The sequence below is a fragment of the Talpa occidentalis genome, unplaced genomic scaffold (genome assembly GCF_014898055.3).
Source record: "Talpa occidentalis isolate TD23 unplaced genomic scaffold, MPIMG_talOcc4v2.1 talOcc4.8, whole genome shotgun sequence".
NCBI lineage: Eukaryota > Metazoa > Chordata > Mammalia > Eulipotyphla > Talpidae > Talpa > Talpa occidentalis.
In genome coordinates, this window is record NW_023605194.1 from 82,932,598 (window position 1) to 82,959,358 (window position 26,761).

A 26,761-nucleotide genomic window follows, 5' to 3' on the forward strand; every position below is an offset into this window, starting at 1 on the left:
TTGCAATAACATGAATGGAGCTAGAAGGAATTATGATAAGTGAAATAAGTCAGAAGGAAAATGATAAATATTGAATGGCTTCACTTATATCTGGAATATAGAGAAAGTCAAAAAAGGGTGAGGAAAAGACAAAACTTGCAAGCTGACTATAGATCTGAAGCATACAGTACAGGAGTGGGAAGGAGTATGTCAAAACAAGGGAGACAAGAGCACAAGAGGCTGTGGTTGATGAATCATAGGTGCTGTGGTTGTATGAGATCTACGGAACTACACCCAAACGGAAAAATCAAATACTGTCCAAAAATTAACAACACTGTAAGAAAAAAAATTTAACCCAGGATGAAAAACTCACAATTACAGTAAACACACACACAAGGTTTTTAACTCATATGGTGACCTTTTAACTGAAAATATTCAATTAAAATATTATAGATGATCATCTCAAAAAACAGAATTGTTTCAAAATAAGGAATTGTAAAATAAATATTTAGAATCATTTAGAATCTTTTAAGTCCAATAATAAAAAAACACTGAATAGAAAGAAGTTTTTAAGTAAAAATGAAATGCTCTTTCTGCATGCCATTGTGGGAAAGAGGTGAAGCTTGCTAGCAGAAGTCATCAGTTCCTACAATGTTTTAATAGGATATAGCTAAAATCATTTCCATATTTGTGACTATGATATATTTAATTCAAATTTAAAGGTACCTCTCCCGTTAAATGTCAAGACATTTAAAAACAATGCCTCAATAACTAAAAGGAACCTTTGACCTTCCCTTATTAACTCTTCTGACTTTCTAGGTAATCATTTCAGATTAAGAATTATCACACAAATGGACATAGAAGTGGTAGACTCATGTGCATCCTTCCTTATATGTATTTTTCTACCCATTTCTGAATGTGAAAGACTTACAAAGAAGTAAGCCTTTAAAGGAGCAAATCCATCTGCTCTAGTACATGTTTTCGCAGCATCAAAATGTTTTTTGGGGAAAGTAATTATCCTTATTTAATGCTGTATATTTCTGTAGGAAATCATCCAGATGTACCTGTCTGTCTTCCTTCTCACCATCTCTCTAAACCAGGACACAGAAGATACATGGGCAACTTTGGCAAACCGCCAGAAGAGGAAAGTTGCCATAAAAGAGGATGAAAATAGAGGAAAGCTCAGACCCCTGTTACCCTCCCTCACCCACAAAGCGGGTATACTCCGACCAACAGAAAGAGAAACAACAACAACAATGACCAGAACAAACTTCAGATAAAGCTGAACTGCAAGTAGAAAGGAATTACTGCACGCACCACACCCCACGAACAGGAACTGTGGAGAACCATGCAGGAATTGCCACAGAGGTTAGTGAACAGCTCCGGGCATCATTAGAGGAAGATAAGGACTCTGTAGAGAGACCTGCAAATAACCCAAGGCCAGCCCAGCCTGTAAGCTTGTGCAGAAAATCGCCCGCTCGCTCGAAAAGCATATGGGGATCGTGGCTGACCAGGTCCCCATGCCCACGACCTAGGGTTAGTGAGGAGACAGGTGGGAACCATCACTGAGATGAATGTCCCTCACTGAGTAATCAAAAACCAGTAGCCCAGGCATGGGAGCAGGGTGCAAAAGGTGCCATTTCTGCAGACACTTAACTGGGCTACCCCCTGCATCCCGGATCTGAGGGCTTAGGAACTAAGACCAGAGGCACAAAATTCTGGGTGGGATCCCCACTACACACAGCACAGAGCAGACACAGCACCCCATGCCGTTGAGCCATTCCATGCCACCCCCACTCAGTTCCCCAGAGACCCACGGGGAGGGAGGGGGGAAACCACAGCTCTGGAAGGATACTAGGAAAGCTCTCTGGCGCCACCTAGTGATCAGAGAAAAATCCCCAACTTCCTGATGGAAGTCAGGGTTTCCAAAACCACCCTCAGGCTCTGAGAAGGGATGGGCCACGCAAATGGGAGTAAGAAGGGAAACAAGGCGTGGAGTAAGACCCCATTCTGGAACTGAGCTACAGGATTCAGGGTATGGAATGCGCCATAACAGCGGACACTGCACAGGGTGATAGCCGTCGTTTTGGATCTGAGACCCTGAGATTGACAACTAGAGCGCAGAATTCAGGGCACTGGATCCCACAGCTGCGGGCACAGCACCAGGTGAACACAGGGCAGACACAGCACCCAGCATGAGCAAAGCCCCTGTGTCAAAGGGCTCCCCTACCCCCACTGGTTTCTCAGAGAACTACTGGGAAAAAGCACAGGTCAGCCAAGTACAGGCCTCCAGCACCACCTTGTGACCAGAGCAAAATCACCAGCTAACTGATTCCCTGCTGGAACTGAGTAAATACCAAGGGAGGGAATGGTAAGAGATGGTGCCCAGCAACACAGCCACAGCATCAACACCCTGGTGGAGTCTTGGCCTACCAGTGCTGGTCTCAGTCTGGTAAACAGTCTCTGACACCCCTGAAGGAGCAATCCAAAGAGATGCCTGCCAACACCAGCAGCACAACGTCCCAATACATAGAACAAATTAGAAAGCAAACAGCAAGGAGAAAGAAAAATACAAATAACCAAGCGAGCCCACAGGAGGACACACCACAAAAAGAAAATCAGTCACCAGAACTCAACAGCAATGACATGGAAGAAATTCTCTGCCTGTCAGATAGAGAATTAATAATCATCATGATTAAAAAGTATAATGAGATGAGACAAATAATCAATGAACTGAAGAATGAAAATGAGACCTTAAGAAAGAAAAAAAGAAAAGGAGGAGACTAAAAGATTACTGGAGACAAAAAGCCCTTGGAAAAACATTGAAAACAGTACCGAGGAAATGGAAGAATGGATCAGAACTCTTGAAGATACAGAAATAAAAAGAACGAAAAGAGAAAGAGAGAGAAGTGCAAAGGAAGAAGAATGAGAATACCCTTAGACAATTATCAGACTCCATAAAGAGGAAATATAAGCGTTACAGGCATTCCAGAAGGTGTGGAGAGAGACAAAGGATCTGAGAAATTATTCAAGGAGATAACTGAAGAAAACTTCCCAAGCATGAAAAAGAAGATGAATATAGACATAGAAGAAGCAAGAAGAACACCCAATTACCACAATGAAAAAAAAAAACTACAGCAAGACACATAATAGTAAAGCTTGAAAGAGTCCAAGACAAAGAAAAAGATAACGAAACTGGCAAGGGGGAAGAAACAGATATCTTATAATGGAAAATCAATCAGGTTAACTAACCTCAGACTTCTCTGAAGAAATACTACAGGCAAGAGGAGTATGGAGTAACATATTCAGGATCAGACAGCTTCACAAATGAATTCCACCAAATGTTCAGCAGTGAATTAGTGCCTATCCTACACAAACTCTTTCAAAAAATTGAAAAAGAAGGAATACCACCAACTTTGTTCTATGAAGCCAACATTACACTAATACCAAAACCAAACAAAAACAGCACAAAAAAAGAAAATTACAGGCCAATCTCCCTAATGAACACTGATACAAAAATCCTCAAAAAATCCTTGCCAACAGAATCCAACAATGCATCAAAGGGATAGTACACCAGATCAAATGGGATTCATCTCAGGGGCACAAGGATGGTTCAACATATGAAAATCAATCAGTGTAATCCAACACATCAACAAAAAGTAAAATAAAAACCATATGATCATATCAATAGATACTGAGAAAGCATTCGACAAAGTCCAACATCCATTTATGATGAAGGTCCTTGAAATTCTCAGGATAGAAGGAACATACCCTAACATGATAAAAGCCATATACCACAAACCCACTGCCAATATTATTCTCAATGGCGAAAAGCTAAAGGCCTTTCCTTTAAGATCAGGAACAAGGTAAGGATGTCCTCTCTCACCACTGCTCTTCAATATAATAGTGGAGGTCCTATCCAGGGCAATAAGACTCTAAGAGAAAGACATACAAGGAACCCAGACAGGGAAAGAAGAAAAACTGTCACTATTTGCAGACAATATGATAATATACATGGAGAACCTTGAAAATGCCACAGAAAAACTACTCAAAATAATTAACCAATTCAGTAAAGTAGCAGAATTCAAAATCAACACACAAAAATCAGTAGCCTTCCTATACACAAGCAATCTGAAGAAGAAATCAAGAAAACTATCCCTTTTATAATTGAAACAAAAAAATCAAATACTTGGGAATAAACCTAACAAAAGAAGTGAAAGACCTATACAAAGAAAATTATTAAACACTGTTAAAAGAAATAGAAGAAGACACAAAGAAATGGAAAGACATCCCCTGCTCATGGATTGGAAGAATTAACACTATTAAAATGGCCATCCTACCAAAAGTAATATACAGATTCAACACTATTCCAATAAAAATCTCAGTGGCATTCTTCAAAGAAATAGAACAAATACTGATGAAATTCATATGGAACTACAAAAAAAAACACAAATAGCCAAAGCCCCTACTGATGAAAACAAAGGAGAAAGGAGGTGTCACACTTACAAACTTCAAGCTATACTACAAAGCCATAATAATTAAAACAGTTTGGTATTGGAACAAAAACAGACACACAGATCAATGGAACTGAAAAGAGAGCCCAGAAATAAAACCACACTTATATGGACAACTGATATTTGACAAAGGAGCAAAGAATATGCAATGGAACATGGACAGTTTGTTCAATAAATGGTGCTGGGAAAACTGCACCACATGCGAAAAAATGAAACTAGACATTACCTCTCACCGTGCACAAAAATCAACTCAAAATGGATAAGGGAATTGGACATAAGACCTGAACCATAAAATATATAGAAGAAAATATAAGTAAAATACTACAAAGCATACATCACAATAACATCTTTAAAGACTCATCACCCAAAGCAAAGATAGTCAAGAAAAAGATAAACACCTGGGATTACATTAAACTGAAAAGAGTACAGCCAAAGAGTCATTAACCAAAACAGAGACACACCACACAGTTTGGGAAAAAAATCTTTGCACTCCATTCAACTGATAAGGGACTGATCATAAAGATATACAAAGAACTCACAGGACTCAACAAAAACAATCCAGTCAAGAAATGGGCAGACAAACTTAAAAGACATTTCTCCAAAGAGGAAATGCAGATGGCCAACAGGCATATGAAAAAATGTTCAACATCCCTTATAATCAGGGAAACGCAAATCAAAAACACATTGAGATACCACCTTACACCAATAAGAATGGCACATATGAAAAAAACAAGCAACAACAAATGTGGGCAAGGATGTGGTGAAAAAGAAACTCTCCTACATTGCTGGTTGGAGTGCAAACTGGTCCAACCACTATGGAAAGCTGTCTGGAGGTTCCTCAGTCTACTAAAAATGCCCATATGACCCGGCAATTCCACTCCTAGGGATCAACCCAAAGGACACAAAAACATTGATTCAAAAGACCACCTGTACCCCTATGTTTATTGCAGCACTATTTACAATAGGTGAAACCTGGAAACAACCCACATGCCCCAAAATAGATGACTGGATCAAAAAGATGTGGCATATACATACAATGGAATATTATTCAGCAAACAAAAAAGATAAACTCATGTCATTTGCAGCAACATGGATGGAACTAGAAGGAATTATGCTCAGTGAAATAAGCCAGAAGGAAAAAGAAAATAACAGATGGTTTCACTTATAGCAGGAATATAGGTGAACCAAATAAAACATCAGTGTAAAAAAATAATAACAGTACAAAACACAACAAGGCAAAAAAGAGACAATTATAAGTCAGAGACATACTGCAGGGGAGGAGGAGGGAGAGGGGATGAGAGGGAGGGAGGGAGGAGCACAGGGGACTGAGGTGATGGTGCACGGGTGCATTGGTGAAGGAAACTCTATGGGGACTACACCTGAGGGGGTGGGGGGGAAGCAAATATTGTTTAAAAATGAACAATTATGTAAAAAAAATTTAAATTAATTAAAAAAATAAAATCATAGGTCCTCCACTGGTGGCGCAGTGGTTGAGCGCTGGGCTGAGAGGCTGCCTGCAGCCTCTGCAGCGCTGGTTTATTCCCCGGCTGCAGCCGAGGGTCCCACAAAAAAATAAAATAAAATCATACTTAATCTCTAAAAAAAAATTCCATTGTGCATATGTATCACATCTTCTTGATCCAGTCATCTATTTTTGGGCATTTGGGTTGTTTCCAAAGCTTAGCTATTGTAAACAGTGCTGCTATAAACATAGGGGTGCTGGTGCCCTTCTGTATTAATGTTTCTGTGTCCTTTGGGTAAATACCTAGGAGTCAAATTGCTGGATCATATGGAAGCTCCATCTTTAGCAAATTGAGGACCCTCCACACAGCTTTCCATAGTGATTGGACCAGTTTGCACTCCCACCAGCAGTGCAGGATAGTTTTTTTTTTTCTCCACATCCTCGCCAACATTTGTTGTTGCTAGTTTTTTTAGTATGTGCCATTCTCACTGGTGTAAGATGGTATCTCATGGTAGTCTTGATTTGCATTTCCCTGATTACAAGTGATGTTGAACATTTTTTTCATATGCCTGTTGGCCATTTGCATTTCCTCTTTGGAGAAGTTTCTTTTGAACATGGACATTTTAAATAAACACATTAACCCTGTATCAGCTAAATGATTTGCAAATATTTTCTCCAGTTCAGAAGGTTGCCTTTTCATTTTGTCAGTAGTTTCACTCACTGTACAGAACTACTTTAGTTTGATTTAGTCCCATTGTTCATTTGGCTTCTTTTGCCCTCCCCTTGTTTTATTTTTTTCAATTAAAATATGGAATGACTTCAAATTACTGTTTCTTATACCCATGAATATACACCAGAGTAACTTTTAAAATATGGAGGTTTTAAAATATGCTTAAGTCCAGGTTTCACTCTCAAAGAAAGTTGCAAGGGGGTCAAGACTTGGCTATTTTTTAAAAGCTCTTCAGTAACTCTAGTGGCTGAGCCACTGACTTGCACTCCACTGGGGGACTTGGGCTCTTGGGAGATGATTTGGGGGGTTGAGAAGGATTTTTGCAGATTTACTAGAAGAAGTGAAAATTTTGGCCCCTGGACTTTTGGGGGTCTGTCTTGGGTCTTTTTTTTTTTCTCTCTCTATCAAAGTTTCTTTCTCTGCTTTTTCTTTAATTCTTAACTTCTTCTCTGGACCTGTACCTGGGGTTCTGAGCTCTGCAGCTTTTGGGGTCTCCAAAGCATGCCCTTGTCTTTAGAGTCAAATGCAGAAACATAACTAAGAACTACCTCAGAGTTTCCACCTACGTTTTCTTCTAAGAGCTTTATTGTATGGTTTCAGGTCTTATATTAAAGTCTTTAATCCATTTTGCATTAGTTTTTGTGTATAATGTAAGCTAAAGGTCCAGTTTGATTTATTTACATGTGACTGCCCAGTTTTTGCAACACTAGCTGAAAGGAATGTCTTTTACCACACTGTACTTTCTTACCTTCTTTGTCATAAATTGACTATTTATGATTAGGTTTATTTCTGGGCTCTCTAGTCTGTTTTACTAATTAATATCTCCATTCTTATGCAAACACCATATTGCTTTGAATACTACAGCTTTGTAATAAAATTTGAAATCAGGAAGGGTGATGCCTCTAACTTTGTTCTCCTTTCTCAAGATTACTTTATCTATTTAGGATTTTTGGTGGTTCCAGACAAATTTAAATTGCTTTTATTCTATTTATGTGAAAAATGTCATTGGAATTTTGATAGGTTTTGAATCTGTATATTTCCTTGGGTATCATGGACATTTTAAAAATATTAATTCTTCCATTCCATAAGTATGAAATCTTTCCATTCTTTGTGTCTGCTTTGATTTCTTTCATCAAAGTCTCATACTTTTCATTGTGTACGTCTTATGCTAACTTAGCTATTCCTAGGTATTACAGTCTTTTTCATGTGATTGTATGTGGTGTTATTTTAATTTCTCTTTCAGATAGTTTGTTGTTGGTATATTAAATGCAAGTGATTTTTTAATATGGATTTTGTATTCTGTAACTTTACTGAATAAATTAGTTGTAAGAGTTTTGGGTTGGTATACTCAGGGTTTCTATATATAAAATCATGTTGCATGATAAAGAATTAATATCCAAAATACACAAAGAACTCATAGAGCTCCCCCAAAACAAATCCAATTTAAAAGTGGGTAGTGGAAACGAAAAGACATTTTTCAAGAAAAGACACACAGATGGTCAACAAGTACATGGAAAGATGTGCACCATCACTCATCATCAGGGAAATGCTATCAAACCCACAATGAGATCACCTCACTCCTGTCAAAATGGCTCTGATCGAAAGAGACAAGAAACAACAGATGTCGGCAAGAATGTAGAGAAACAGTAACCCTCGTGCATTATTGGAGAGTAAAAGGGTGAAGCCACTAAAGAAAATGGTATGTAGTTCTCACAAACTGAAAATTTGAATTACCATAGGAACCAGCTATTCCACTTCTGAGTATTTACACAAAGAAAGTGAAAACACCAATTTGAAAATATCTATGCACCTTTGAGTTCACTGAAGCTTTACAATAGCCAAAATATGGAAACAACCTAATTGCCTACTGATGGATAAAGATGTGTATTTACATACAAAAGAATACAACTCATCCACGAAAAATGAAGTCTTGCTATTTGTGACAACACGAATGGACCTAGATGTTATCCTGCTAAGTGACATAAATCAAAGTCAGACAAGTATCATGATTTCGCTTACATGTGAATCTAAAAACAAACCAAAAAAAGCAACCAAACACCACAAAATCAGAAAGACATAAAACAATTAATGGCGATCAGAGGGGTATAGGAGTAGAAGGATAGGCAAGATGGAAAAAAGGGATCACCAGTTAAGAAATAAGTTAAAGAGGTATAGTGTACCTGGGAACTTAACCAATAACATGGTATTGCAAATTTAAAATTTGCTAAGATGGTCAACATGTTTTATAATGATTATATATATATATATATATATATACACAGAATTGTATCATATACCTGAAATTTTTATGTCAACTATATTTAGAACCAAAAACACATTAAGAATATATCATAAAAGCCATCTTTACTGAGAAGTGCTGGCTAGTCTTATGGAAGAAACTCTAGAGGCAGAAAAATTTGAGGATCCCTCAAAAATCATGCTTTATCATACAGTTTTGAGAAAGGTACTTGTGCCTTTGTTGAAGTAAAACTATTTTTTTCTTAAGCAGGCTGAAGAGTAGGATTTTGGGAAAGAGGACAAAGGAGCAGAGGGGATGACTTTCATAAAACATACCATTCAGGAGAAAAGGTCAAGATATGAAAATATTTGCTCCATTCTCTGGACTCTGGAGGCATTTGTGATTATGTGCAATAGATTTTTCTTTTGGTTATTTGTTTCATGTTTTTTGTTTTGGGGTTGCTGTTGATGGAAATCTTTTCTGACCTCCACGGGTCTTAATAATAGTGTTATACCCGATTATTACCTATCTCTTCAGCATGTAAGTACTCCGAGGAAATGTTCACTGTCAATATCACACAGCATTTTACCTTAATACATAGCACTATGCCTGGCATATATTAAGCACAAACATATTAAATAATCATTTCATATTGGACAAGGAGATAATGACATTTAGTTATCAAAAAATAAAAGCAAAATATAATTACATGCAGATTAATGCAAAACCCCTTCTACCACCAAGCAATTAATGTTTTACAGTTTTCCTCTATTTTTGAAATGTTAGGTCCTTCCTTCTTACAAGAATACCATGCAGTGAATTTAAAACTGATATATGCATTAGAAATAAGCACAAAAATATCTTTTTAGAGTCTCCCTGGTGGCACAAGGGGTTAAGCACAGCATTGTGAAGCTATCCGCAGCCACTGAAGCTCAAGTTCGATTCCCTGGCCAGCCAGGGAGATACCCACATGGCACAGCAGACCTCTCCTGTCTCACCCACTGCTCTCCTGAGGTCCCCTCAGCAGTGTATTTCAGTCCATCTGTTCTGTTCCTTACTCTGTCTCTGGTGAATCCTCTCACCCCCCGCACCTCTGTCGTGTACCCAGTTCTTGTATGCATAAATAAATAAATCTTAAAAAAAATCTTTTTAGAACAGAATGGTATCATTTTAAGCTGAAAGAGTTTAGAAATCATCTATATGGGTGCTCTAAATTATAGAAGAAATTACCGAAACCCAAACTGGTTTCACCTATTTTGACCAAATTGCATAACTTGTTATTGCAAAAGCAATATAAGCACACAATGTTCCTCATTAACCAGCCAGAGATTTAGGGATAGGGGAATGCTGTGTTTCTGATAAAGATACAGAAAGTATGTATTTGTAATTAATGAGTGTTTTAAACATTAAGAAATGGTTTCTGAACACACTGGACAATTTGAGAAAAACAATTCTACATCGAGTTTGGGCTACAGATTGGAAATTTTTCTTCTAAAGTGTCAATTCTTTAAAAAAACAAACCAAAAGAGGGTGCTCTGTTATTAATTTGAGCCTATTTAATTAGGTCACTTTTACTCTGTATTGTAAAGGTAATACAGTTTACCTTCCAACAGTGTTTTCCATAAACACAAGATTTTGGGGGAAGGAACAAATTGGTAATTATCTTCACTAATGAAATGTGCAATCATTTCAGATTTTAAATGGGGCACTACTTGCATTCATAAGGCCCATTGAATAAATGCCTATTAGGTAGAGTTTAATGGCTTAATGCTTGATTCATGTCTTTTCTCTGTGGTGGATTCTTATTGCATATTCAGGGCAATTATGAAATTTGGTTTCCCTTCCTGAATCCCTGTATTCAGAAATCTTGTTTCAGCAAAATAATGTAAAAGTCAAAATTCCACCTAAAAAAAGGAAACAGCATCTCTGTTGATGATGTTATTCAAGATTTTGGCTAAAATAATTCTTTTTAGAAAGTAAACTCTTATTTAGCATTAACAAGTAACAAATCGTGATTACCATGTGCCTCCAAAGATGATTAGTGCAACACTTCAAACAGCACAGCAATTCTTTTCTATATTTAAGCCCAAACTCAAATTGGCAAACTGTGTTGATAAATTAATGGAGAAAAGCTTCCACTGAGAATAAATTAAAAGTAACCTTGAAAATATTTCATTACATATTCTTCTACAACAAGAAACAGCATATATCAATGTACTAGTATATGCTTCTTGTTCATTTTTCCAATTTATGCACATTGTGTTAGGCTATGAATGCTGATAATGATCAAACCAGTCTACTTTCATAGCATTTGATATTTTTCTTAGTATCAGTTAATAACTTCCAAGAGGGAGAATAAGCTAGTGTACATATGAAATTTTTGTATGAAATTTTCTTATATTTACAAAGTTGGGTTAACACCCTTTGTACATATTCTAAGTTTTACTGTATTTTCCTTTATGATTCAGAAGTTATCAAGTGAAAGAACAATATTGTTTGAATATCTGGCAAGTGAATATTTTTCCCACTACTATATTTACTTATGCATTTTTTCTTTTCTTCTCTGATAATTCCTTGTCTTTCAGGCAGAGACTAAGTGTATCACATGAGTCTGTAACTCAGGTTCACACTTGAAAATCTCACTTCAACTTTCATAAGAAGAGCAACTCAAACCATTTGTAACATTAATCAAAATGTATGTTTGTGAATGTTGTTCTCTTCCTTCAGAAATTTTCCATATTCCTAAAAAGTACCTCCTAGAGTGAAATAACACTTTAAATGAGCATGCCTGTTTATGTGTTAAAGACAGATGGGGAAGGGAAAAGAAGAGGGATAATTAAAAGGAGATGGAAAATATATTGACATTTAAATGTTCTTTTCTTTTCAAATGTTCATCCTACATTGCTTTCACATGTGCTAAGATGAAGGCATCAGTGGAGATATTGCTAATTCATAGCTGATATTGCTAATGGACTCACTAAGAGGTTGATCATTTGCTTCCCTATATGGGACTAAGAAAAAAAAAAATTAAATGGTGTCCAAGGTAAAAAGGGAAACTAAGCAGACACAGCAAAGGAGTTAGTATTGATTCTTGTCTCTCATAGTTAAGAGCAAAAAAGCACTTAACTAGTCATTTATTGTCTCATATATAAGTAGAGCACATTCTACTACCAGAGCCTGGATTAGTGTGATGTTCTGTGTGTGTGTCTACCATCATATTGCAGTACATGGTACCATAGGGAGAAATGATGAGAAGGTGTGTAGGCAGGTCTATGTCAGTAGTTAAGCATTAGAGAGACAGGACACACAGCCCTATAGATAAGATGGAAAGGGAGATAGACACTTAAGCAAAGATATGTTTGAGTAAGAGGGAAACCTGTAAAGAAATAGATTCTGTGATAAGATTTGGAAATAGACTAACATCTGAATTTAATAGTAGGGTAAGATTTTCATCTTCAATGCACATTTTAGAGTTTGTTACCAGATGAAGAAAGAACAGTGTGTGAAAGTACAATGGAAGTACTATGAACTGAGAGAGAAAGAGAGAGAAGATAAAAGAAGGGGAGAAAAGAGTTTTGCGACTGTTTGTATAAAGAAATTGTAGTTTAGGACCAGGTCATGGTCATTGTTTTTTGTTTATTTATGTGCTTTTCTTTTTTTTTTCCAAAAGAACACATTAGGCAATTATATCATATAAATTGCTGTGAGGAATTCTAGAAACCAACTGGAAGCAATGCAAGAATTGACTGGGCTCCTTTCTTCCTCCTGAGCTCTACTGCTCAAGCAACTGCAACCCATTAGGTTTTTGCTAACTATTTTAGCTTATGTAGAAATGAAACCCTGTGGTTTGGGAGTCATTAGCTCAAAAATACAACACTGAATAAAATACAATCATCAGATTGTTATCGCTGAAGAACACTTCGTTGAAGAGTAATAGGTCACTTTCCCATTCATGTCCAGAGTGCGAAAGCCTGGTGCATGTCATCCCCTAATGATGTTAGAAACAAAACACAAGTCAGCAGAGAAAATTCTGCTCACCCTCCAAACTCACTCCCCATCAAACACTGACCACCCCCTTTCAAGATTCTTTATCACCACCCTGGGTCAGGGACACGTTTTTAATCCTTCCACAGATGTCTCTGGCATGATTCCTCATGGCAGAGTCCAGCCATGGACTAATTCAACTGCAGTCTGTCTTGTGATTTCAGTGATTTATACCAATAACTTGCATCATATTCACTAGCCATAAAGTCGAAACAAAGCAGGGTACAGGACAGAATCAGTTGTAAGTCTCTGCTCCTGGTCCCTCTTGCTGTGAACTAGGTATTTTAGGAGGCTAGACCCCACAGCACCAGACAGCAAGCCATGCTTGCAGTCCATGTTGATGGTGAACATACCTGGCCGAGTTATTTGCTGGGAAGCATTCAATGTCCCTTTGCCAGAAATAAAGACTAAAGTGATCATTGCATAAAAATCAAAAGTTGGTGAGAAGGTAGAGAGTGAGTAGATGCCAGAGGACTAGAGCACAAGCAGCAATTCTACATAAACTCTACATAAACTCATTTGCTCTCTGACCTGTCTCACATTCTGGAAGTCAAATTTTGACGAAAGATGGTAAGAGAAGCAGTCAGACTCCAGGCTCCCAGCCCTGTCAGAGGTCCTGAGGAACAATGCCTGGGAAAAAAAAATCTAACACCCACCCAACCCAAGCCCACACCCTACAGCTGTAATACCAGCCATTTACTTTCAAACAATGACAGGCTCCGTGAACTCAAGTAAATCATACTCCTAACAAAAGCTCACATTTATTTCCATGACAACTTTTATTTCAAGTTAAATAAATCTAATTTTTCTTCATGAATTTCCATTTTGGTTTGATCAATACATTACTTCAGTATATCGGGGTATCAGTATATTGGGGTTATCAAGAGATTCCCTTGACCAAACTGCTCTCTGCAAGTGAAACTTTAAAATTCCATTTAGGGCCTCCCCAGTGGTGCAGCAGTTTGAGCGCAGTGCTATGAAGCTGCCCGCAGCCTCTGCAGCACAGGTTCAGTCCCCTAACGGCCAGGGAGATTCCCACATTGCACAGCAGACCTCTCCTTCCGCACCCACTGCTTCCCTCAGCAGTGTATTTTGGTCTGTCTGCCTGTTCTGCTCCCCGCTCTATCTCTGGTGAATCCTCTCACACCCCCATGCCTCTGGCCTATACCCCAGCTCTTATATAAAAATAAATCTAAAAAAATTAATTAAAAAAAATTCCATTTAGAAATTGAAACTAAAAAAACAATCCAAAAGATCAATGAAACCAAGAGCTGGTTCTTCGAAAAAATCAATAAAATAGACAAACCCCTAGCCAGGCTCACAAAGGAAAAAAGGGAGAAAGCACAAATAAACAGGATCATAAATGAAAGAGGAGAAATCACAACGGACACAGCAGAAATCAAAAGAATAATCAGTAACTACTATGAACAGTTATATGGAAACAAGTTCAACAATATAGAGGAGATGGACAAATTCCTACAACTCTACAATCACCCAAAGCTAGATAAAGAAGAAATAGAACACCTAAACAGACCAATTACAAGCAGCGAAATTGAAATGGTAATCAAAAACCTCCCCAAAAACAAAAGCCCAGGACCTGATGGATTTACAAATGAATTCTACCAAACATTCAGAGACAAATTAGTGCCTATCCTTCACAAACTCTTCCAAAAAAATTGAGAAGGAAGGAACAATACCAAACACGTTCTATGAATGCTGTTTTTTTTTTTTTTTTCTTTTTTTTTATAGAGGCATGTTTTTTATTTATTTATTTGTTTGTTTGTTTGTTCTGTTTACACATGCACTGGGTACAGTCAGAAGCGCTGGAGGGTGAGAGAATTCACCAGAGCCAGAGTGGGGAGCAGAGCAGGCAGAAGGACCGAAGTACACTGCTGAGGGGAGCAGCGGGCAGCAGGAGAGGTCTGCGCGCCATGTGGGACCCTCCTCCGGTGGCCGGGGAGCAGCCGGGGATCGAACCGGCGCCGCAGAGGCCGCGGGCAGCTTCGCAACCCAGCGCTCAACCGCTGCGCCACCGGGGAGGCCCCCAAACACGTTCTATGAAGCCAACATTACACTAATACCAAAACCGAACAAGGACAACACAAAAAAGGAAAACTACAGGCCAATCTCCCTAATGAACACTGATGCAAAAATCCTCAATAAAATTTTAGCTATCAGAATTCAACAATGTATCCATAAGATAATTCACCACGACCAAGTAGGATTCATTCCAGGGACACAAGGATGGTTCAACATCCGAAAATCAATCAACGTTATCCAACACATCAACAAAAAGAAATATAAAAACCATATGATAATATCAATAGATGCCGAGAAAGCTTTCGACAAAGTGCAACACCCATTCATGATAAAAGCCCTTGAAATTCTTGGGATACAAGGAACGTACCTCAACATCATAAAGGCCATCTATGACAAGCCAGTATCATTCTCAATGGTGAAAAGCTGAAAGCAATTCCATTAAGATCTGGAACAAGACAAGGATGCCCACTCTCAACACTGCTTTTCAATATAATACTGGAAGTCCTAGCCAGAGCAATAAGACAAGAGAAAGACATACAAGGAATCCAAATAGGAAAAGAAGAAGTCAAACTATCACTATTTGCAGATGATATAATATACATAGACAATCCCAAAAACTCCACAGAAAAACTAATTCAACTCATCAATCAGTTCAGCAAAGTGGCAGGATACAAAATCAACACGCAAAAGTCAGTAGCCTTCCTATACACAAACAATAAATCTGAAGAAGAAGAAATAAAAAAAAAATCCCTTTTATTATTGAAACAAAAAAAATCAAATATTTGGGAATAAATCTAACAAAAGAGGTAAAGGACCTATACAAAGAAAACTATAAAACACTGTTAAAAGAAATAGAAGAAGACACAAAGAAATGGAAAGACATCCCCTGCTCATGGATTGGGAGAATAAACATTATTAAAATGGCCATCCTACCAAAAGCAATATACAGATTCAATGCTATTCCAATCAAAATTTCAATGTCATTCTTCAAAGAAATAGAACAATTATTGATGAAATTCATATGGAATCACAAAAAACCCCGAATAGCCAAAGCTCTCCTGAAAAAAAAAGAAGGGAATGGAGGCATCACACTCCCAGACTTCAAACTCTACTACAAAGCCATAATCATCAAAACTGCATGGTATTGGAACAAGAACAGACATACAGACCAATGGAATCGAATAGAAAATCCAGAAATAAACCCACAGATTTATGGTCAACTAATCTTTGACAAAGGAGCAAAGACTATGCATTGGAGCAAAGAAAGTTTGTTCAATAAATGGTGCTGGGAAAACTGGGTCGCTACATGCAAAAGAATGAAGCTTGACCACTACCTCACACCATACACAAAAATCAACTCAAAATGGATTAAAGAACTAGACATAAGACCTGAAACCATAAAATACATAGAAGGAAATATAGGCGAAACACTATGTGATTTGCACATCAAAGACATCTTTACAGACACATCACCCAAAGCAGTGATAGTGAAGGCAAAGATAAACAGCTCGGACTACATCAAATTAAAGAGCTTCTGCACAGCAAAAGAGACAATAACCAAAACAAAGAGAAACCCCACCAACTGGGAGAACATTTTTGCACCCAACACTAATGATAAAGGACTGATCACAAAAATCTGCAAAGAGCTGATGAGACTCAACAACAACAAAGAAAATAATCCAGTCAAAAAATGGGCAGAAGAGCTAAAAAGAAACTTCTCCAAAGAGGAAATGCAAATGGCCAACAGGCAAATGAAAAAATGTTCAACGTCACTTATAATCAGGGAAATGCAAATCATAACTACCATGAGATACCATCTTACACCAGTGAGAATGGCACATATTAAAAAAACTAGCAACAACAAATGTTGGCGAGGGTGTGGAGAAAAAGGAACTCTCCTGCACTACTGGTGGGAGTGCAAACTGGTCCAACCACTATGGAGAGCTGTGTGGAGATTTCTGGACCTACTAAACATAGAGCTTCCATATGATCCAGCAATTCCACTCCTAGGTATTTACCCAAAGGACACAGAAACATCAATTCCAAAGAGCACCTGCACCCCTATGTTTATAGCAGCACTCTTTACAATAGCTAAGCTTTGGAAACAGCCCAAATGCCCAAAAATAGATGACTGGATCAAGAAGATGTGGTACATATACACCATGGAATATTACTCAGCATTCAAAAAAGATAAACACATGCAATTTGCAGCAACATGGATGGAGCTGGAAGGAATCATGCTCAGCGAAATAAGCCAGAAAGAAAAAGAAAAATACCGAATGGTCTCACTCATAGCAGGGATCTAGAAAACTTAAATAAGGGACCAGGAAAATGAATAACTATAAGAAAGTGAAAATCAAAATCAACAAAAAACTATGAGCCAGAGACACTTTTTGGAGGGTGGGGGGTGGGAGGGGAGGGATTGGGGTCAAAATGGGGGGGTTGCAATTGTATGGGGAATATAAAAATAAAATCTATTATTTAAAAAAAAAAATTCCATTTAGATGGTGCTCTGCGGGTGGGCTTTGGTGTGGTAACATGCACTTCTAGAGGCATCAACCTCCCCCCTCCAAAACATATACAGTGTTGTAAAGCACATGACCTTTAAGAAATAATTTCATAAAATATAATCAAGAAAGATGTGTTACTTTTGAACTTACACATTTACTCTTCTGTTTTAAACAACTACAAAATGTAAATTTTGTTAATTCATAGCTATTGACATAGCTATTCATAGCTATTCATAGCTATTGACAAAATGAAATTGCTTTGAAACCAAAAAATAATATTCCATTTAGATTTCAGTGGAGTGACACATACATGAAGCCCTTTATATTACACAATGTCCTGCACTTGAGATGTCTCAAAATATTTAAAATAGATCTACCATATGACTTAACAACCCCATTCTTAAGTATCTAGCTGAAGAAATAAAAAAACACTAATTCTAGCAGATACATGCACGCCTATGTTCACTGTAGCACTATTACAATAGTCAAGCTATGGAAACAATAAGAGTCCAATAACAGATGAGTGGATTAGGAAGATGTGGTATAAATACACAGTGGGATACTACTCAGCCGTAAGAAATTATAAACTCTCATCATTTGCGGTAACATGGATGGAATAGAAATTATGCTAAATGGTATAAGAAAAAAGAAAGATAAATAATGGATCATATCACTTATATGTGGAATATAAAGAAACAAAAAACAAAGGTCAGATAAAACCAGTCCAAGAACAAACCCTACAAATGTGAGTGTTGAACTGAGACTCCCAAAAGGGGAGCAAGAGCAGGCCTGATGAACGGGAGGACTGGGTGCCTCAGCGGTAGCTGTGGTATGGTGACATACATTTGAAAGGTGTGATCCTGTATTTCTAAATCATATACCCAGTTGAAAACCATTGTTGCCTCATGAAAAATATTTTTAAAAAATTCTGCCAGTTGCAACAACATGGATGGGCTAGAAGGTACTATGCTTACTAAAGTCAGACAGAGAAAGATGAACATTTTATTCATATGTAGTAAAGAAAAAAGTGAACCAACAAGATAAAATAAAATCAAACTCAGACAATAATTACAAAACAGCAGTTACCAGGTGGGAAGGGAAAAGGAGAGGTGGATAAGTAGGGCCAAAGGGGTAAATTATACAGTGATGAATGAAAACTAGATTTTTGGTGATAAGCATGTGTGATATGCAGATGTTGATGTATATCTGCACACCTGAAACATAATGTAAATCAGTTTGTTAAAACAGGAAAACAGCATAGGCCTACCAACAGACATGTGAAGAGGAGCTATGAAGATACACCAAGCACCAAAGAATACCAGGTTTATATTACTCACAATAGCACTACAATAAAAATAGAGAAATGCATAAAAAGATCTAAAAACATCCTTGGCTGAAGGAATGAAAAGACTGCAAACCCCCTTGTTTTCTGCGTGCTTGGAAGCAGCCAGAAAGTTTGGAAGAAGTCTCCTCTTCCACACATCCTACCACACCAAATCTTGTGAATTCTGCCTATAAATCTCCCTTAATCTGTTTCCTCATTTCTGTCATAACCACTTGGCACGGACTCCTGTTATTTGCTTTCTCGGTCACAGCAACGACCTAGTCAACTCCCTCCAGGCCACTCTCCACATGGTAACCGAAATGACAGTCTAAATAAAAATTCAGGCACACCACACCCCCTGGTTAAATCCCTTTGTTAGCTCCCCAGGGCCTTTGGGATAAAATCCAAACCTCGTACTGGGACCTCAGCTACTCAGCCCGCTTCTATTGCCTCTCCTACTATTTCCTGAGTGGGGTAAATGCCAACAACTCTGAGCAAACCATTTCCCTGCTCCCAAATTTAACACATGCTCAACAGGAACTTTCCTCTTACACCTCACTAAGAAAACATCCTTCTTCATTCAGCTGAAATAGCACTTCCTCATGGAGGCTTGCTCTGTATTCCGAAGGGCTTCTGAACTGCCCACTAAATGCTGGGGTTACACCCTGTACCTCAACACTCCATCAAACAAATGTGGCTAACTTTGTCTTGAGTCAGTTCCTTGACCAGGTGTGCCTTATTTATATGTCATTAAGTGTTCTCCACGTCATGCATGTAACTTGAAGAATGACACTTCAGACTTTGATAGATTTTAATCTTTTCAGCACTTTTGAGGGAAAAAAATTAAAAATCACTTCTAATGTCTTTCCCAAGAAAGAAAGAAGGTAAAAAAATAAAAAGGTTAAATTTGAGAATCATTTTCTTTCCTTCCCCTTAAAACACAAATTCCACACTTTCATGGTTTCGCACAGCAGTAGCAACTCTGGACTTAAAGCAAAGATTTACACACACACATACAATGTGCAACTTTTTAAAAACTGGTAATGAAAAACAAATACAAAAAGAGATGTCTCAGGTACAAACTCATAACCACTGGCATCAGCAGCTAGTGGGAATGGAACACCCAGCCCTTCCCCACAATGCCCAGAGCCAAATAAAGCCTTTCCACCAGCACCTGGAGCAAAGCATTCCCAGGACAGTGGCAGGAGAAGAGAGCCAAGGACTTGAGGCAGCCATCTGCGTCACCCCAGCTAAAATTCACCACTGGAAAATACACAAAAACATTCCCTTAGAGAAATATTAGATCCACCTCACTGCTCTTTCTGGCGTATCTTACCTTATTCTTTCCCCTCACCCCTAAATGCTCAAAAACCTCCTGTCTCAGAGGAAAAGCATGCCAAGTCAAATACCATCACAATCACTTTTTGTTTCCCTGCAGAGGGGAGGGAGGACTCATTGCCTGTGGAAATCTCACCTGTTCTTAATGGAATGGAGTGACTTTCCAAAGATCGAAGGAGGCACGCCATTAGAGGCACTGATGAGTAGCTAACAAAACTGTGCAAGAGAACAGCCTGGGTGAAGCCCTTGCTTTGCCTCCAGCTGACCTGCATAGGTGACACTCTCCAGAGGCTCACCCAGCTCTCTGCCATGAGCCTGGCCATCATGCACCAGCCTTGGGCAGTCTCTACTGCCTCTGTATCCAGAAACATCAGCGTTTCCCACAGTTTAAGGTCTTTGTTTTAAAAGCCTGAGGAATAAAAGACATTCAGTCTGAAGTAAAGCAGTGACAAGACTCTAATTGCAAAGAATCTGCATGCTGAATTCCCAGCCTCCCCTCACCTCTGAGAGGAACCACATGCACATCGTGTGGCTCTGTCTCTAAAGACCCACTAGGAGAAGAAAATGTTTTTTTTTTAATGATGTCAATGGTGAAAACTGAGGTGAGAAAATTTAGAAAATTCTGGCAGTTATTCACATTTACTTCACAAAGAGATAAATCCAAACTCTCTCCATCAGCAAAAAGCAGCATTATGTGAAAAATTATGTGTTGGTACCAAGAACATTAAATTTCTATTTTTAAACTAGTCATGTTTGTTAGATATGTTTCCCACTGCTCTGTGTTATTAATTTATACTTTATCATTTCTCAGGTTACTATGCTTATGTTTTTCTTTATGGATTTTTAAAGAGCTGATTATATAGTTCTTTAGTTAATTAGGTCAGTTTGTGACAGAATATAAGAGGCATTTGAAAACAATAAAGGAAAACATTTCTTATGCAAGGTGACAATCAAGTAAATCATGTGAAGAATTTGTTGGAAAGAATGCAAAGCATCATCAGTTACTTTTCATAGTTGGATAGGTTGCTAAATATAGAAAGAAATGCTACACATTTAATCCAATAATGTCTTCTGAGGGAAAAACTTACGATTTTAATTATTTCAATAAGAGTGTATCATTTAGCTAAAATCTTTAGTGAACACATGGCCCCTACTCTAGAAACTGCTCCCACCCATACACCTCCCTAAAATGTGAGCTTGGGTACTTGAATCAGTATCACAAGACCCCCATTCTGGTGGCCAGAACATGTAACCAGGTGTGGGTATCTAACTCAAGGTCATAGCCACAAGCTAACTCACTTGAGTGAAGCAGTCCTCTTGCAAGAATTTTGACACATTTATGACACAGAAGACAGGGCAGTTTCTGACAGACCACTCATAGGTAGAAATTGTAAAGTTATTTTGGGTCATGTGACTCCTCATGAGTGAACAAAAGAGCCAATCTACAAAAACATAAAGAAGCAGAGACTGTAAAACACATCCTTTGAAAGAAAATGTGAAATGGCAGAACGACTTCCCAACCTCCAGCTCAAGGGATAAGAGGTATAAATTTTGGTACACATATATATGTAATTTCCTAGACGTTTCCCTTTTATTTTTCCAATGGATTTTCTTTTCATTAAAATTAGACACCATGAGTTCATCTTGCAGGCAAACAATCCCTGGTTAAAAGAGCACATGCACACACAAATCCCTGCCTATTAGGATAGTAAACCTTTGCCTTAATGAAGACGTTCTTTAAAAAAAAAAAAATCAATGGCATTAAAAGAAAAATTCAAGTTAGATCCAAATTGGTACTTGGCAGTTACAACACTGCCATAAACAGTAAAAAAAAAAAAAATTGAGTCAATTTTCTTTTATTTGTTTTACTGCATATGAGTTAAACATTGATGAGTAGATCACATGATGCAAAGGTGGATCCATTTGTTGGGATATAAACCAATTCAATGGGTAGGGGGAGAAACCAATATGTGGCATTTGATGATTTCTGTGGTGTAAATATTGCCACTGTGCCTAATTTCAAACTACCGACATGACTTCACTGAGCATGTAGCTCAGTGGAGATGTTCATCAGCTCTCACAAGTCAATGCAAGCCAGCACTGGCAAGCACAGATGGACTTAAGTGAAGAACAGAGCAAGTCAAAATAAACTAACATTACTGGTTAGTTCAATATGCCTCTCAGAGAAGTTCAGTCACCAGCTCCTGGTTACATAATAAGTGGCAGAGTCTAAATTCTCCTCTTGTGGCCCAATTTATAAAACGGAGTGAGAATACTGAATACACCCTAGTCATCAGGGTGCATAAGTCTTTAAGAAAACCAGTATCTTCTACTAGGAAGGCCCCACCCCCAAATTTGCAAACCAAGCAGCAGCAAAATAAACCAGATTGATTTTTTTTTTTAGTCTCTAGATCAAAGTCTAAAACAAACACTAACATCTACTGGTTTTAATGGAATCAAGATACTAAACCTAAATATGTGGATGCTTATTCATTGCTAGTTAATTAATATTAACTATAGTTTTGAGCATAATTAAGTTGTCACAAAGCTTGATATTAAGGATTAAATTCACTCAATGCTTTAAAATAACACTCAACCAAAAAATAACACTCAACCAAAAAAATCACTGTTTAATAATAGCTACTTTTCTAGAATTACAAAAGCTAATTTTTCTAATAACTTCTTTGAAAGGTTTGTGTGTGTGAGAGAGAAGAGGGACAGATTGTGGAGAGGAAAAAGTAAATGAAAGGATAAAATTATGAACAGGAAGTTATTATTGTCTGTTGCCCTTTTTTACAGGCACAAACTCAGGGGGGATTAAAAACAAAAACAAAAACACGTGTCTCAGAAAAACTAACCTGCTTGAGCCAACTCTGAACCTGGCCCCTAATCATCCTGCAGTCTTGCAGTCTTTGAACAATTTTCTACAGGCCATGCCTTACTGCCTTCTGCTCCTGTCCTTTCTTAACCTTAGATGAGTCTAAAGCCCTCAAAATGCACAGGTGGCAGGAGCTATCCAAGGATGTGATGATGGATATACTGCCAGCCAAAGAGGAGGCTTATTCTAGCTGTCAGAGTTATTCCTGACCTTGACAAAACCAATTTACTCTGGCCATCAACTGACCAAAGTTGAAACAGGAATTGTTACTGGAACATCTTTATTAATGAGTTCAAGTAAAAGAAAGAAAGAAGCATCATGTGTGAAAGTTTGATTTTAGCCCAAAATGGATGCTAGGAACTAGAAGTGTTTCTCACTTAAAGTGATCTAGGAGTTCTGAGTTAGCATGTAATCTTGTTAACACAGCATCTAGAATCAGGGATGGAGGATTGTCATAGACATAAATAAATGAACTTTTAATTCCCAGTTTGTAACTAAATGTTATAAACTAAATATTTACAACTAAATTCTGTATTTACAATCTAAATTATAATATTGAGAACAAACTAAATTGACATTCCTAATGTCTTCAACTTACTGAATGCAGAGTTCCACCAGTTTACATATTCCTGATCTGAGCAAAAAAAAAAAAAAAAACAGCCAAGCCTCAGAAAGGAAAAAGGTGTTCTGTGAAAAAGCAGATATGGAATGTTCTCATTCTTATAAATGGCTTGCCTGCACAGCTCCCTATTATTCATTAAATAGCTCCTCTGATTTGAAGAACTTTCAAGCCAAACCTACAAGCCTGCAGTATTGCCCAATAAAAACAGTCATTTGACAGGATGAAAAAAAGTCATTCCATCTTCTCTTTAATCTTGATGCTTCCTTCTCTGCCCCCTTTTCATTTACAACAGAGAACGGACTCTGGACTATCAGTCATAGCTCTTCTGTAATGCAGTCCTGCTTCCAGGCAATCCGCACATAGTAAATAAGAGGAAGTGAAAATGTGTACCATCAGCTGATTAGCCACGTATCAATAGATTTAGACTGGCCTAATGTTTCCAAAAGAATTCAGGAAAATTGAAAATGCCCTCCAGTGATGCTCCGAACATGAATGCTTCAAAGGAGCCTGGAGAAACACCTTCCTATTAATTCTTCCAATTTCATAAGGCAAAACCACCCCCAATTCAAGCTAATAAAAATGTTGCAAGTATGTGGGAAGCCAGAAGATGAGAAAACTCAGTCAAGCAAGTTTGATTTTTAAGGCTGCAGAAAATCTGAAGAACTTAGTGGCCTAATAAAGTATCTGCCATCAGGACTGATGTGTTTATGTCCTTGAAAATGCATTTTGTGATGACACAGATAGTTTTCTCTATGTGAGTAACTGTATCTATGCCATCACCTAGCTTTGGCAAGGAATTTTTTTATTCCCAAACACCGCTTGGATCAATAGCAGCTGAATATCATTCAGGATTAGTACATAGAGTTTCCTTCACTTTAGTTTTATATATAAAACTGACATATACAAGGATGGCTTTAACCCTATTAACAGACTAAGGGGTTAAAAGAAAATTTTACACTGCAGATTCAGGCTATCCAGTTGTAGCTGGGTTCTTCACACCAGTCTTTCAATTTTTCCTCCCTCGTTGCCTCTCTGTTATGTTTCTATGTTCTAAAATTTCTCCATTCATCAGACCTTTAGCTCATGACTTCATCATGAACTCTTTATCAAGTAAATTGTCCTGAGCAATCTCAATTTTTCATCTATCCATGTAAATACCTTTATATATTTAGTCACCCTATTTTTTTCTTTCCACTTCTAAAGAACATTCCTTCCTTTCTAGAGTTAAACTCAGTCTGATCCCTTTTCTCAGAATATTCCCTCATCAAGTGATTTCTCCCTTGGTTTTTTTCATTGTTTCCTTACATTTCTTTATCCTCACTAGTCTCAGGCCCAACTCTATACATACAAATCTTCTCCTCGAACTTGAACTCATTTAAAGTCACAATTTTTATTCTCTTCAAGTTCTTATATTCATTCCCACTTTTGTTACAAAAATAGTAACCATTTTTACTTAAAAATTGCAACATACAAAAAAAGTTAGAAAAATTTTGATTTATCTCATTACCCGACATTGGCAAGTGCAATTACGAAAAAGTATTCACAAGTCTATAAGGAAATGTATGTAATAAACTTGATAATACACTATAAGCTTATACTTCATTGACCTATGTTTGACAAATTGCTTTCTATATCAATAAAAATAAATTTATACTCTCACTAAAACAATTGCATTTTATTTGATTACATGGAGTATTTAACCAAATCTCTAATAATGGTTAACTACTCAACTTTCTTCTATTAAAAAAAATGCTGCAGTAGTATTTATATTGCACACTTGTATGATAATAACCCTAAAGTATATCCGTGAATAAGAATCCTAGGAAATAATTCAAAAGAATAGCACCAGACAGGGTGGGGGAGTCACTGCCTCACTATCTACTTGGCTCTTCCACTGTTTACGATAAGGGTTTGGTCAAACTTAGTGAAACTCTCAAAATGAACTGCAAACTTCTCAATATCAAAAGCAGTTGTCATCCTACTTTTCATCATTCCTGATGTCTGTACTCAAGTGGATAATGAGCTTTCCTTTCTTCTTGAAATTCTCTCCCCTAATAATTTCCATGGCCTTACTAGCTCTTTTTACCACCACTACTATTCTGACTTTTCTGCCCATGTATCTGCCTCATTTTGCCACACAGCTCACAGTCCATTATTTCACTCCTAGGTTTTTATTCTAAGTTGATAGCCTCACTGCTCTCTGTTACTGTGGTCACCCCTATTTTTCCCATATCTGTATCTTCAACATACCTTCTCCGAGCATTACCTGCTCCTTCCTAGACACACATTTACTCTTACATACCATTGATAACAAAAATTAGCAGGTTTAAATTCAGTTGTGCCTTTTTGCTCCTCTTGTTGAATTTCCATCAACTTAAATGAGGAATTTCAATTTGAGCTTAAAAATTTCCCAAACCTCTCCCAAGAAACAATAACAACGCATTATTAGCTTTGCCTAACTGCACTGCCCCTGATCCCCTGCTGGGCTGAGTGAGGACAGCTACCCTTTGGGGTTCTGGGTTTTTTTTCTCTGTACCTTTGTCAATGGAAGGGACATTAAGAACTGTTTTCCTAATCAGTAACCCGGCCTTCAAGCTGATTTGATAACAATTACATTCAGCTGATTGACAGTAAATTGTCCCTCTCTGTCTCTCCTCTGTCTTACCCTCCTCAATTTTTCCCAAGTCAGTGAAAAAGCATAACTGAAGCCCACTGAGAGGGTTATGGAAGATCTGAGCCCCCCCAGTGCTCCAAATTCTTAGAAGCCAGCTTAAGAAAACAGGAAGGATATTCACAGGACTATGTGGATCCTGGTGCAATAATTTTATTCTAGTTTTTCATTTTTTTACTTTGCTTTAGCATTTCTGCTGAAGCTCAAAACAGAGAAGAAAGGCCCCTCTGTCTGAGCAGAGAACAGCAGCACTGAAGCCTATGGCAGCGTTGGCAACTTGCTAGTGAAGGCAGCTGGCAGGGGTGGTCGGGGATGTGACAGCATCGGGAAATGCTGTGACAGCACTGCTAGAAGTGGCAGTACTGGCACGGGTGGCAGTGGTATTGGCAAAGCAAAAGTGTGAAGTGAGC